This window comes from Vombatus ursinus, unplaced genomic scaffold (genome assembly GCF_900497805.2).
Source record: "Vombatus ursinus unplaced genomic scaffold, bare-nosed wombat genome assembly UNPS02010394.1, whole genome shotgun sequence".
In the NCBI taxonomy this organism is placed as follows: domain Eukaryota; kingdom Metazoa; phylum Chordata; class Mammalia; order Diprotodontia; family Vombatidae; genus Vombatus; species Vombatus ursinus.
In genome coordinates this window covers 6794660-6808788 of record NW_020950172.1, presented here as the reverse complement: position 1 = coordinate 6808788, position 14129 = coordinate 6794660, and the positions used below count along the sequence as shown (strand labels likewise).

Sequence of the window (14129 nt, the reverse complement as noted above, 5' to 3'; positions counted from 1 at the left end):
CTTAGAGGTCTGCTGCCTTTTCACCACCAGCTTCACAGAAAGAGCTCGCTATACTTGCTGCCTGTGCCTCCTCAGTCTTGTAATCTGGCTTCCACCCTGCCGTCTACAGGAACTCTCCTGCTGGCTCTTCCTCAGTCCCCCCTCCTTGACTTCCCTGTATCAGGTGATGCTGCTGAACGCGCCTTCACCTACAGGACACGATTCTCTCCCTCATCTCTGTGGTCTTCAATCTACCCTTCGCTGCCCTTCACTGGCTCTTTGTTCTTTAAGTCTTAGGTCCCCTTCTCTCTGGGTAATCTCATCTAAATTCAGTGATCAATACGGGTAACTTTCAAATCGAGGTGTCCAGTCCTAACCTCTCCCCAAACTCTGCCTACACACTTCCATCGAGACATCCTACCAACAACTCATACTCCCCACAGCCAAAGCCGTAGGCATCATCTCTCCAAATCATGCCTCCTCCAACTCCCCTGCTGCTGTGGATAACCCCACCATCCTTCCAGTTGCTAAGACTAGAAAACTAAGCAAAATCTTCAGCTCTCTCTCTCTTCACCTCCTATGTGCAGCTCTCTTTTATCTCTGACATATCACAGCTCCTTCCTCTCCGTCGGCAGGCCCCCCACCCAGATTAGGCCTTCATCATTTGTCCCCTAGTTAGCACTTCTGAAATTATGGGTCTCGATTCTTTATGTGGTCACAATCCACAGTTTAAGAAGTGCTAAAGGGGTCACAAGCAGAAAAAGTTTAAGAAGCTCTGCCCTACATTACTGGTCCAGCCTCCTACATAACTTCTCCACCCCTGGCGTCTTCTCTCTCCAATCCATCCTTCACACAAGTGCCAAAATAATTTTTCCAATACACAGGACTGAATGTCACTTCTACTTCTTCCACGAACCCCCTCAAAGCTTGCAGTTCACACTAACTAGGGTCCACCCCCAGGCCATGTTTTAGCCACCCTGCTGTTCTGGGGCCCAGCTGGCTTAACCAATGAGTGACTGAACCCAAACTCACACAGCCCACTACATCTAGCCATGAGCCAACAAATGAACCGTGCTTCATGTCTCAGCAATCTCTCCACCCCAGACAGCCTGTCATCTATTCTGTTCCTCATCTACATATCTCTCCTCCTCCCCCTACCAAGGTTACCTCTTACTCAGATGGCTCTTATTTAGTTGGACTATAGAGCTCATGGAGGGGATTAATATGTAAAAAGACTAGAAAGACAGGAAAGGGCCAGGTTGTACAGAACTTTAAATACCTGAAGAGTTTATACTTGGTCCTAAAAATAGTAGAGAGCCAATGGAATGTAATCACATCAGTGTTACCACTGATTTTGGGAAGGGTGGGTTAGGTGACGTCATCTCTATGATTTCCCAAAGCAAAACTCCCTCCCATGATCACTGTTCTCCCAAAGGTGGTCCTCCCATTAGAACACAAGCTGCTTGACAGCAGGGCTATCTTGCGCTTGTACTTGTATTCTCAAAATTTAACACAGTACTTGACAAACAGTAAGAGCTTAACAAATGTTATTCCTTCATTCATTCATCCCCTTCTCTGACCTTTCACAGAATCCCAGAATGTGAAAGGTAGAAGACAGCCTCTAGGCCAAGTCTATCTGAATCATCATGAATCACAGCTCGGGTACAGCTCTAAGAGGTCATCCATTCCTCCAAATTCTTCATCACAGTGTCATGACCTTCGAACATAGGCATGCCTGAAAGATTAAGGAAAGCATGTAATAACAACAACAAGGATATTTATATATCTCTTTAAGTTTGCAAACTGCTGTATCTTCATTTTTTCATTTGAGCCTCGCAAGAACCCTGGGAGGGAAAGCCCATTGTCAAGGTGAGAACTATTGCTGCCTGGACCCTTGGTGTATTCTGTGCCTAAGACCTTGTGCAGCCAACTGGCCAGACCGATACTGCAGATCGTCTCCGAAGACACCCGACACAAAGGAACACTGACAACAAACCGGACACATCAATTCAATGTAATTCAACCAACATTTATTTAGTTCAAGGGATTTTCCAGGTGTTAGGCATACAAAGACAAAAACAAAACTGTCCCTACCTCAAGGACATTTCCTTCTACTTGGGAGCACAACATGCATGCAAGAAAAAATACAAATCATGTACTTTACATACTGTTTGATGTAACCAGGGTCTGATCATAGCTTGATGTCATCCGGTATGATAGGGCTCCAACACGGAGTCACTTAGGCCAAGTGGTCCTAATGCCCACAGAAACAGAGGCCAAGCGGCCGGTTACACTTTTCCACTCTCTCGACATCAAGGGGAGAAGGCTCCCGGCTTTCTGCCTGGCTGAGCTTGTCCTCTGCTGCAGGGCCCTTGAGTCACCCCACCCCCTGCTGCTGCCTTAGTTACTGTTGGATCCTCCCACCAGTCTGTGGGCCTGATTAGGAAACTCCCCACCTGAGCTTTACCCATGTCTGCTATCAATAAAGGACCCCAAATGCTTCTACCACATCTGGATCTCATTAGGAATGCCCCCCTACATCTGGCACCAATTACCTGTTTTCAACCAAGCTCGTTCTTGGGGTGTATGATCTTGCCATCTGAACGATGTGTTCCCTCCCTCCCTCTATCCTGCCAGGGTGACTCTTCTTGCATGTGTGGACAAATCTCTGCCTGCTTATGTGGCCACATAGTGTGTGTGTGTGTGTGTGTGTGTGTGTGTGTGTTTGTGCATGCGTGCATGCTTTATTCACCTGCCTGCTGTGCCACCTAAAAATTAAGCTTGTGACTGTATCATTACCCCAAGCACCAATTTTTTGAAAATCCTGAAGCCGGGTACTTGCTTTAACCCAAGCCTTGAGAGGCCAAATAAAGCACATATACAAAGTCATTCCAAGAAGGAGAGAGTGCCAATAACTAGGAGAATCAGGAAATCAACTTGGCCAGCCCCTGAGCTGTGCTTTGAAGTGAGCAATCCTACAAGGTGGAGGTCAGAAGGGAAAGCATTCCAGACATAGGGGACCACTTCTGTTGATGGAATGGCACGTATGGGCAATAGTGAGATGGTCAGTTTTCAACTAAAGAGCATTTATAAATGACCAGACACTATGTGAAGCACTGGGAATACAAAGAAAAACCAAAAAACAAACAAAAAAAACCAACCCTGCCCTCAAGGAGCTTACATTCTAAGGAAGGAGAGAACATGTACAAATATAGGTCCATAGACGACATATACACAATAGATGGAAAAGCCCTGGCAGCTGGGGGTGGGGGGATGGGATCAGGAAAGGCCTTGGGTAGGAAGTGAGATATAAGCTGAGTCCTGAAAGAAGCCAGGGAAAAGTAAGTGGTGGAGGTGAGAGGGCAAGGAGGACATTCCAGGTAAGGGGGCCAGCGAGTGCAAAGGAAAGGAAAAGAAAGGAGATGGAATGCCACATGGAAGGAAGAGCAAGCAGGCCAGTGAGCTGGACAAGAGTGCATGGAGGGGATTAATAGGTGAAAAGAACCCAGGATGGGGCCAGGTGGTGAAGAGCCTTACATGCCACAAGAGTTTATACTTGGGCCTAGGGATACTGGAGTGCCATTGGAATTTGCTGAGCACAGGTTGACATGACCAAGAAAATTCCTTTGGCAGCTATGCAAAGGCTGGGTTGGAGTAAGGAGACACTTGAGACAGAAAGGTCCATAAAAGGCTATTTCAATAACTCAGGCAAGGCCGGTGAGGGCCTGAAGGAGGAGAAAAAAGGGAACAAAGATGAAAGCTGCTACAGAGGAAGAAAGTTTGAGATTTGGCGATTGATTGGATATGCGGGAGTGAGAGGGAGGCATCAACAATGATGCCAAGGTTTCAAATGTGGGGAATGGTAAGATGGTGGTACCCTTGACAGTACCGGGGAAAGTGGGTAGGTCTGGAGAAAAAAAAGGTAACGAGTTCTGTTTGGAGCATTCTGAGTGGGAAATGCCTACAAGACATACAGTTGTAGATGACTTACAGGCATAATAACCGGGGGCACCACCGGGAGCTATGGAGAAAGGCCAAACCAAGCTCAGATAGAGTGATTCAGGAGTCGTTTGCACACAAATGATGAACTTGTGGGAACTGATGAGATCAACCTGCAGGAGAGCAGAGGGGGAAAAGAGAAGAGGACAGAGCCTCCTAGGTAGTGGGAGTGCTTGGGATGAAGGTCCAGCAAAGGAGACTGAGAAGTACTGGTCCAGCTGGGAGGAGGTGAACAAAGAGGGTCCAATGTCACGAAAACCCAGACAGGAGAGAGTCCCTAGGAATGAAACCAGACTTCTGCGAGTCGCCCCAAGGCCTCCCCTGGCTCTCTGGCTCCACCTCCTGTGAGCATACTGAGCTCCAGAGCCAGTGCAGGAACCACAAGCCCAGGGGCCTGGGCCTCCTCCGCTTTCTCAGCTGGCTACAGGCAGCACTGAGATAAGGCAACGCCCTATTTAGGGCTCTTGTCGGCAGCCTTCCTACTCTCACAGCTTGACTGTCCTGCCTCCCTGAGTACAGAATATTTCATGATGGGAAACCTGACATACCATTTATTAGCTGTGGTATTCCTTTGGGCACTTAGCATACATCGTATTGCACTGGCATTCGCCTTATGAAACAGACACCTCACTACAAGTGGAAAACACCCAATGCACAGGTAACAGAGGTGATGATGACCCTCCAATCTGCTGGACTCTGCTGGACATTGCTTTTCTGAAACCCTAGGCCAGGCTGCAGTTCTGCTCTGCTAGCCCACTCTTATTCATTTACTCATTTGTTTGTTTGTTCACTCATTCATTCATTCATTCATTCATTCATTCATGAAGCAGAAGCCGTTACCCTGGGACCAGCTCCCCTAGAATCTCCATGCAGAAGTCTCTCATCTCTCATCTCCTAAGCAGGAGTGTCTCACTTCACTCCAATTCTGGACCCAATGAATCAGACCGGCCTGGATCAGGCCCTGCCTACACCACCTGTCTTATACTGTGATTAACACATGTCTGACTGCACTGTATGTGTTGCATGAGTTATGGCTATCAACATGCATTTCTAACATGAGTTTCATTTGATGGGTATCTTTATGTTCCCTATGCTAAACCTAAATGTGTTAACTGTGTGAACTGTGGGAAATGAGAATTTCCGTAGGTTGTGTCCAATGTCCACAGATTTCTTGGTATACGTCAAGTGATTTGGAGGGACTTAATTTTTCACTCAGAGAAGAATGTGAAGGGTGAGAAAAAGGCCCTTTCAGACTTCACTGTTTTCATGGGCTTTCAGGGGCTGCATTTTGATATGAAAACGCCAGGAATTTGCTTAGCAGTAAGCAGAAACAATGACCTTGCTTCCTATGTATAGACGATCTCTGTACATTTCTCAGCCCACTCATTTACACAGGTGAGCTCTCTAAACTTAGAAGTAAAAACTCGAGGAACCCTGAACATCAGAAGTCTTTCATGGCTATTGCCTAGGTCATAGCATGACCTACAGAAATGCACATTTAAAAAGTAGCATGGATAGTCCTCAGAAGGTAGATGATCATTTGCTGGGATGACCCTGGTTTAAATGCTAAAGATCTTGACACACATGATCTGAGAATTTCTTGTTCAGCACATGGGAGACCTCTCAGAATGGAAACTCTGAGGGAACAAATTAGGGGAGGCTACTGCTAGTCTTGGAGCACGGCAGAAAGAAGGGGTAAAGGAACAGAAAGGGAAAGGGAAAGGGAAAAGGAAACGGAAAGGAAGCTAGAAGCAGCTAGTTTAAAAAAAAAAAAAAGCACAGGGGCACCCAGGCCTAGGATTTCAGAGTGGCAGTGTCCAACAGTACAACGAATTATACGCATAATGTACAATTTCCTGGGGATTCTCAGTGCTTCTCTAACTGGAAATCCCCATCATGGTGATTTTGCTATAAAGTTAAGACTTGGGTTGGACAAGGAACTATGGTAAGAGTTGGTTGGAACCTAAACTAGACTAACATATGAAGTATCTATGGTGTGCAAGGTGGTGTCCTAGGCCCTAGAAAGTAATTCTGAGACAAAAATGAAGCCATTTCTGTGCTCCAGGAGCTTCTAGTCTACCGAACTGGGCTTTCTTTCCATGGACCGCATAAGGAAAAGACTTTTACCAAGGGGATTTCCAGAATCACCAAAATCCTGCCATTTCAGGTGCTCGAGAAATAGCTTTATTCCTAGTCCTATCTTGATCAAAAACAGGGTGAGATATTGTGGCCTGTCCAATATCGTGACAAACCCCAAGAAAACGGAGTCAACTGGCCAGTTTCACCTAGCTCCCAAAGGATCCACTAGACTGTCGTGTGGGGAGGATAAAATAATAGCGAATAATAGATTTGAAAAACTGAAACTGAAATGGAAGGTGGCACTGCTGTTTTCACCATCATTATTACTGATGACAAAACTCTCTTTGTAGAAAGCATCTGCATTATCCTAGAGTCTCATGACTCAAAAGCTAGAAACAGTACTTGTAAGAGGAACAGACAAAGAGAGAATGAAGAGAAGTAGGGTGGCCATTCCATTTGGGGTATTCTTTTCTATGACGAAAGGATATACACATATATGTGCATGTGTATATATCTATACAATATATTCATATATATATTTTATATATTATAATAGGCTTACAATACATTTATATCCCTTATATAAGTATAAATGAGTATATGCAAATTTATATATTATATAGTATATAATTTTATTATATATACAATAGGTTATATATTTTAAATTATAACATGAATATCTTATATGTTTATACTTTATATAAATATCTGTTATTTCTACTATACATAAAACAATATATGTTATTCTATCACATAAAGTGTATACGTGATCATTTATATATTTATATAAAATGTAATACATAGCGTATATGTACCTAACTAGAGCTGGCTCTAGATTTCCAAAGCCCTTTCCTGCCAAGTCTTTTTCCCTTGAAGAAATTTTCAGCCACTTGCAGGGACTCCTTTCCAGCTAACTGTTGTCCTTCCCTACTGTTCTCAACCAACTTCAAAGCTCAAATCTCTGGGTGTCTCACTCCTTCACACCAAGTATGGAAGTTAATGAAATCCCAGACTTTGGGAAGCAAAAGGCTAGGATTTACTTCGTCATGTTCACTGAGCGAGAAGGTCTCTATTGTCACCTGTAGTACCTCCGTGCTGCCCCTAAGATAAAATAGAAATTCCTCATTCCAGCACTCCAGGCCCTCCACAATCTGACTTCCACCCACCTTTACACCCTTCCTACAACTCTTCGTAAACACTGTTCCGGTCATACTGGATTACCAGCTGTTCTGAGAACTGGACACCCCATCTCTCCCTTCCATTCATTCAGTAAAGAACAAACACCTTCACAGACTACCATCATTTCCTAAAGAGCTTTAACCAATGAAAATGAATCATCCTAAGAAGGAGACCAAAAGAACCTAGAAGCCAGCAGACAGATTTACTGGAGATCACTTTGCTCAACGACCCCATGTTACTATCAAGCAACATATAAAAAAAAAGAGGAGGATATTTGGCCCAAGATATTTGCCACTTCATGGGTGATATCCAACACAGAGCTCAAACAGAATACTGAGTCCCCAGGCTCAGCCATCCATGTTTGACATGATGTTGATCGCATCAAACTCTGAAAGGGTACAACGCCTCCTGGACCAGAGAACTCTTCAAAAAGCACACACGCTCTATCTATCGAGAAAAAACCAAGAGGATGAAGAATGACTTCTCCAGTCCAGATGGTGGGATCTAAATAATGCCAAATAATAATATAAAACCATTATAAAAATGGTTTACAATTTGCAAAAACATTATATTATATTTTATATAACATTATATCTATGACTATCTATTTATACCTATATCATCTGATCTGCAAAACAAGTCTATCAGGTAGGGGCTATGATTATCCCCATTTTACAGATGAGGTAACTGAAGCTGAAAGAGGTTAAGGGACTTATCCAGGGTGACACTGCTAGTGAGTAGCTGAGGCCAAATTTGAATGCAGATTATTTTTGACTCCAACCCCAGGACTCTATGCACTGTGGCGCCACCTAGTGGCCCAACATGAAAGGATAACTCATACATCGGGTCCCCTAACATGGAACAGAAGTAAGACACTGGGCCAAAGTGATGTTGGAAAGTGCATGGCAGTGTTTAGGGATACCAAGCTTCCAAAGTGAACATCTTTTTAAATGAGTTTTCTCAGTGCCTTTTTTTAGACCCAACCATCATTTCCCAATAGTACTCCTCTTATACACACACACACTCTGAATCCTCCCTTGTAATAAAGAAAAGCAGTTAAACAAAACAACTGCTAGTTCAGATGGGTCTTCACAGGTCCAGCTGGGCATGGCGCCCTACACCTCTGACCCCAGCTCTGGGGTGAATGAAGGCTGGCAGATCCTGCAGCGGGCTATGTGGAAGGGGAACCCAGACTCTTTTGGCATCATGACGGTCGGCCTCCAGGAGCAGGGCGGGGGGAGCCAGGTTATCTAAGGAGAGGAGAACCAGCCTAGGTGGCAATGGGGGAGGTCAGAGTTGGTTTACTGACCAGTGGCGGGACTGGCCCATAAGTGACTCTTCAACTCCAGCCTCAGTGACATGAGGAGACCCAAAAAAGCTGTGCAATATTCTGCACCCATAGTCCCCAACTTTCCGGCCAAAAGAAGAAGAAAGAGTTTCATCCTCTGTCCAATGGCCTAAGATTGGTCGCCACAATCAGAGGGCAGCTGCTTTCACTACTGTGGTCAATGGCAACAGCATTCCTGTGGCTCAGCTTTTGTTTGTTATACATTCTTTCCTAAGTTTTCTTGTGGTTTTCTAAACTCTTAAAATTGACCTTTTTTTTTTTAAGTGAAGGAAAGCCTTTATTATGCTTCCCGTGAGAGATGCGGGCACACCACACTCTAGTAGCACATGGGCGCTGGTTCAACTTTCAAATAGTTAGTGAGATCCATACCCCATTCACCAGGGCTAGGATTGGTCTGGTTCATCTGAGTTACACTCTTCCTGAACAGCCCATCCCATGGTCCTCCACGGTCCTCCTTGTCTTATTAACTCCACCCGGATCATGTGTCCTATGTTTAAAAATGGCGGCTATCTCCACCCTCGGGGTGTGTCAGTCGATATTTAATAAGCTTATTAAGCAAGCACAGTGGAGAAAAGCCTTTGCCCTGTCGAGGCCGGGTTGCAACTGGTTTAGCCTCCAGGGCTCTTTCTTAAGGAACTAGTTGTTTGTGGAATGTTTGGGACGTTTTCTGATTGGTTGAGGGACGATGCACAAAATCTTGGAAGTCCTTCTCAGAATCCCCTTGTTCTGTTGTGGAAGCCTAACTCCTAATCCTTTCTCACAATTCCCCCCTCTTCTTTTCTAGTAAAGATTTGGCTTCCATACTTTCCCAACTTCCTTATCCTCTAATCTCTTTAACATGACTTCGCATTCTCCATCACTGGGGGAAGTCTCATTGGTACTTTCAATCATCACCCTTATATTGCCAGAGCCCGCTCTCTAAACTCCCACCGTGGGTCCTACTGGGATAATCCTGAGTGAGGGATGTCTCCATCAATTGCTGGATCAGTCCCCTAGTACATGGAACTATACAACATCCGACAGCAGTTAATACTCCTGAATGGATACAGCCATTCCTTTCCATCTGCCAAACCAGGATTCTAACCATCCCTTTAATTAGTTATCTATCCCAGAGTTCTCTGCCAACTCCTCAGCTAAAGTGGTTAAACCTTGCAATGCCTTAGTGATGGTCCTATCTGGGGCTGTGCTGCTGGGTAAACTGACCATTTTTATAGCATGATAATTGAGGCAGCTAGGTGGTGCTGTGGATGGAGCAGTGGGCCTGGAGGAAGGACGACCTGAGCACAAATCTGGCCTCAGACACTTCCGAGCTGTGTGACTCTAGCCTAGTCACTCCATCCTGTTTGCCTCAGTTTCCTCATCTGTAAAATGATCTGGAGAAGGAAATGACAAATCACTCTGGTATCTCTGCCAAGAAAACCCCAAATGGGGTCACGGACAGGCGACACGACTGAAACGACTGAGCAGTCACAACAATACAGAGCACGATAATATTCCATTATATTTATATACCAAAATTTGTATGCCACTGTATACCATTACCAAATCTAGGCCACCTACTCTTTTGTGTACGCCCTCCTATACTTTGAGGCAGCTAGGTGGTACAGTGGGTACAGTTCTGGGCCTCAGACACTGCCTAGCTTCGTGATCTGGGGCTAGTCACTTAACCTCCGTTTGCCTCAGTTTCCTCAACTGTAAAATAGGGATAACAGTAGTACCTGGCTTAGCACATCGCCACCCAGTGGCCTCAAAGTGTAGGAGGAGGTTAGGCTGTGAAGGGTTTCCTATTTGATCCTGGAGGCCATAGGGAGCCACAGAAGCCTAGAAAGTCAGAACAGCATTTTAGGAAGATTGCCTTGGCAGCTGAAGGGAAGACAGACTGGAGCAGGCCGACCCACCAGTCCAGGCAGGAGGTGACAGTTGTCTCTGCGAGTGGGGGTGAGGGAGACACAGACAAGAGACACTAGGTTTCCAGGCATCCCCTAGAGTCAGAAGCCTCCTCGCTTTCTCCCCATGGCCATGTCCAGACTCTCCCTAGACCACCTCACTCTATGGGGAAGGGAAGAGAATAGAGCCAGTGCTCTATTCAGTGGCTGACCTCCAGCGCCCTCCTGCTCACTGTCTTGCTCTCCACCCCAACTCCTGCCCTCCTCTGAGGGGACTTCACCAGTCGGGATGACACCCTCTGGAGCAGCCTCCCTTCCCACCACCTCGTCCCCCACCCCTAGCTACACTGTGATGGTCACACCCTCCCTCTGGCCCTCATCCACAAGGCCTCTCCTTCCATCTTCAGGACCTCTGCAATCCCTTTATCTGATCGATGGATCACACTCAGTTGTCATTCCACTTTTCCCTTACAATCCCGAACCCCACTGTCCTTCCTCACTGGCACCTCCAAACCTTCTTCCCTCAGTTCTTTCCCAAGCCAACAGCCTTGCGCTGGCTCTATTCTCTTCCCTTCCCCATCCCAGTCCTATAGTGAACCAATTCAACTGCACGCCACCTTCCTTCATTCGACTCGTCTCTTCACCCTTCATACTGACCCCATCCCACCAAGCCCCAGCCTTGGATTACCACCCCCACCGTGATTTTCCACCTATTCTCAACATATAGTTGAACCAAGTTGAAGAAAATCACAAAACTGTGCCCAACTGGGTCCACTACGCTACATAATCTCAATGGGGTCCTCCTCACTGTGCCAAAGCAATCTTTTGACACCTTGCTGATCAATTCACTCTGCCAACCTACTCACCCCCAGTGCTACCACCAAAGGCTTTTATCCCTCCCCAAACCTCGAAGGGTTCCCCTCCCTGCCCGCCTCATATCTGACTGAAAAAGTTGAGGCCATTCACCAAGAGCTCCTCATCTCACACCACCCAGTGGGAGATTTCCCTACTCTCTCCTCCTTCCCCCATCTCATGTGAAGAGGTAGCCTTTCTCTTTGCCAAGGCAACCCCTCTCCATGCACGAGCAATCCCCCCTCTCTCACTTATCTCCTGGTCTACTGGTGGCTTCCCTACCACCTACAAATGTACCCATGTCTCCCCCATCCTCAAAGTCCCATCCCTGGATCCCTCCATCCCCACTAACCACTGTGCCATCTTTCCTTCCTCTTATGACTACATGCCTTGAGGAAGTCTGTAATTGGTGCCCCTGCTTCCTTTCCTTTCCCTTTCTGCTGAACTTTCTGTAGTCTGGCTTCCAGCCTCAGCATTCAACCCCAACTGCCCTCTCCAATGTCACCAATAGATCTTACTCAGTAAATCTAATGACTCGTTCTCAGTCCTCCTTTGCCGTGACCTCTGGGAAGATCACACTCTCGATTTTAGGACACCACTCACTCTTGGTTCTCCTGTTCCATCTGATTCTGTCTCCTCTGCTAGTCTTTGTCTAGATCTTGCCTTCCAATCATAGCTAGCCCCCAGGATTCTCTCCTCATCTCCCTGTATTCTATTTCCCCGGGTGGTCTCACTACCAGCCCTATGCAGATGCTTCTCACATCTCTATATCCAGCCCAAGCTTCTCTCCTAACCTCCAAGTTTCACACAGCCACCTGCCCACTGGATGTTTCGTAGATACCTTCAATTGAACATTTCCAAAATGGAATTTATTCTTTTTCCTCCAAACCCTTTCTTCTTCCTTCTGCTGAGTGTGCCAACATCCTGCCAGTCCCCCAGGTTCACACCACAGGGTGACCCTCAACTCCTCACTCTGCACACCCCTCACGCTGAATCAACGGTCGAGTCCTATTGATTCTTGACAATATCCCTCCCACGTGCCCCCTTCTCTCCTCTGACACAATACCCACCCTGGTGACCTTCATCACCTCACAGCGAGGCTAGAGAAAGCGCCTCTCCCACGCTAAACCATCTTCCACTCAACTATCAAAGTGATCTTCCTACGATGGGTAGGTCTGACCACACCACTCCCCCCACACACATATACACACATAGGCGTATACTCAGTAAACTCCGGTGACTCCTTATTATATCCAGTATCAAATATAAAATCCTCTCTTCGATTTTTAAAGCCCTTCTCCCTTTCCAGTCTTCTCAGACCTTACCTGCCTCCACACTGTCTATCAATCCAATGACACTGGCCTTTTTGGCATTCCTCTCACACTCCAAGTATTTTCAAAGGTTATTCCCCATGCCCAGAATTTTCTCCCTTCTCACCTCTACCTCCTGGCTCCCCTGGCCTTTTCCCCATTGATGCTAGTGCCTTCCCTCTGACATTCCCGTCAATTTATCCTTTGTGTAATGTGTCTGTACATAGTTGTTTGTGTATTATCTCCATGAGACAATGAAGTCCTCAAAGGGAGGGACTGTGGTTTTGCTTTTCTTGCTATCCTTAGCACCGTGCCTGGCACACAGCCGGCACTTAATAAATGCTTGGTGGCTTGACTACTTGCCAACTGCTTGCAGTTATTTTGTACCATTGCCCTTCCCTATCCTGACCTTTATTCATGTTATCAAGCTTAGGAATGACCACAGATTTGATCACCACACTTGGCACTCAATCAGAAGTTAGTAGGTATTCTCCCCAAATGCTGGGGCTGGGGCTTTTCAAGTTCAATTCAAATATGAAACCAAAGACTATTTTTGAACCTATGACTAATTCCCCTGGTTAATTTAGTCTTTGACTCTCACACCCTTGGAATTGCCTTCCTCATGTAATGTTCAGCACCTAATACCAAAACTCCAAAGCTCGAGGTGATCTCTAGCAATCTGGCTCACTCTATCACCTCCAGGCTCATGCCCAAACCTGTTTCTAAGCTCCTGGTGCCAAAACAGCAGCAGCTCTTTTCCAACCGGGAAGCAGCAGCTACCTGAACTAATTTTAGCCTACCTAATTGGAGTAAAGGAATTAGAGTGGATGCAGAGCTAGCTGAGTCAACAAGGAGAGTCAAGATCCTCTAAGGCTTGCTCTGGAATAAGGAAGCGCTCCAAGAGCCAAGAGGCTAATCATAAGGAAAGAAGCTGAACAGAGATGAAGATTCGGGGGGGGGGGGGGGGGGAAGAGTCTGACTCCAAATGTATTCTTCCTATTGGAGGCCTGAAAATATCCCATCAATGACTCCTCTTCAGTGGTTTCAATTTCACTTCCATGTCTTTTTTCCTACTATATTTATCATAGGGCACTCGTATTTACAGTTGTTTTTACAGTTTATCCGCTCTCGAAGGCATTTTTTTACACAGTGGGTCCCTACTTAAAGTCATTCTGTGAAAGCATTCTGTGCAGTGGCAATGTCATTGAGTCCCAGAACTTTCCAGTCTCCTCAGAGAAATCCACAGTAATGTTAAAAGAGAATGGTTTAATCATCTACATCAGAAAAACAAAGTGGAAAAAAGCAAATCTGCCCACGTTAGAAGTGGATAGGATCCTGGTGAATTAGTCCATTAATATGTGTATCTTTAAAAAATGCTGAAGATGGATAAAGAGTGAGCCGAGAATTGAGAAGGAAAATGTTATCAGCCTGTCCTGAATTTGAGTAATTTTCTGAATGACCCCAAACTATTATTTGCTAGGTCATGTTTTATGGTTG

At 45.8% G+C, this 14129-nt stretch overlaps 1 protein-coding gene across 4 annotated transcripts in view; it reads right to left on the bottom strand.

Annotated features, from left to right (window-relative positions):
- The window catches only part of PPP6R2 (protein phosphatase 6 regulatory subunit 2), a 137305-nt gene that overhangs the window by 80410 nt on the left and 42766 nt on the right, over nucleotides 1–14129 (bottom strand). Inside the window, exon 3 of one of the 4 annotated variants that reach the window (XM_027854384.1) lies at nucleotides 1560–1714. The exons of the other annotated variants lie outside the window; for them this stretch is intronic. The gene's annotated coding sequence lies outside the window, so the exon portion shown is untranslated. The remainder of the gene's footprint in view (nucleotides 1–1559; nucleotides 1715–14129) is intronic. 4 annotated transcript variants of the gene reach the window in all.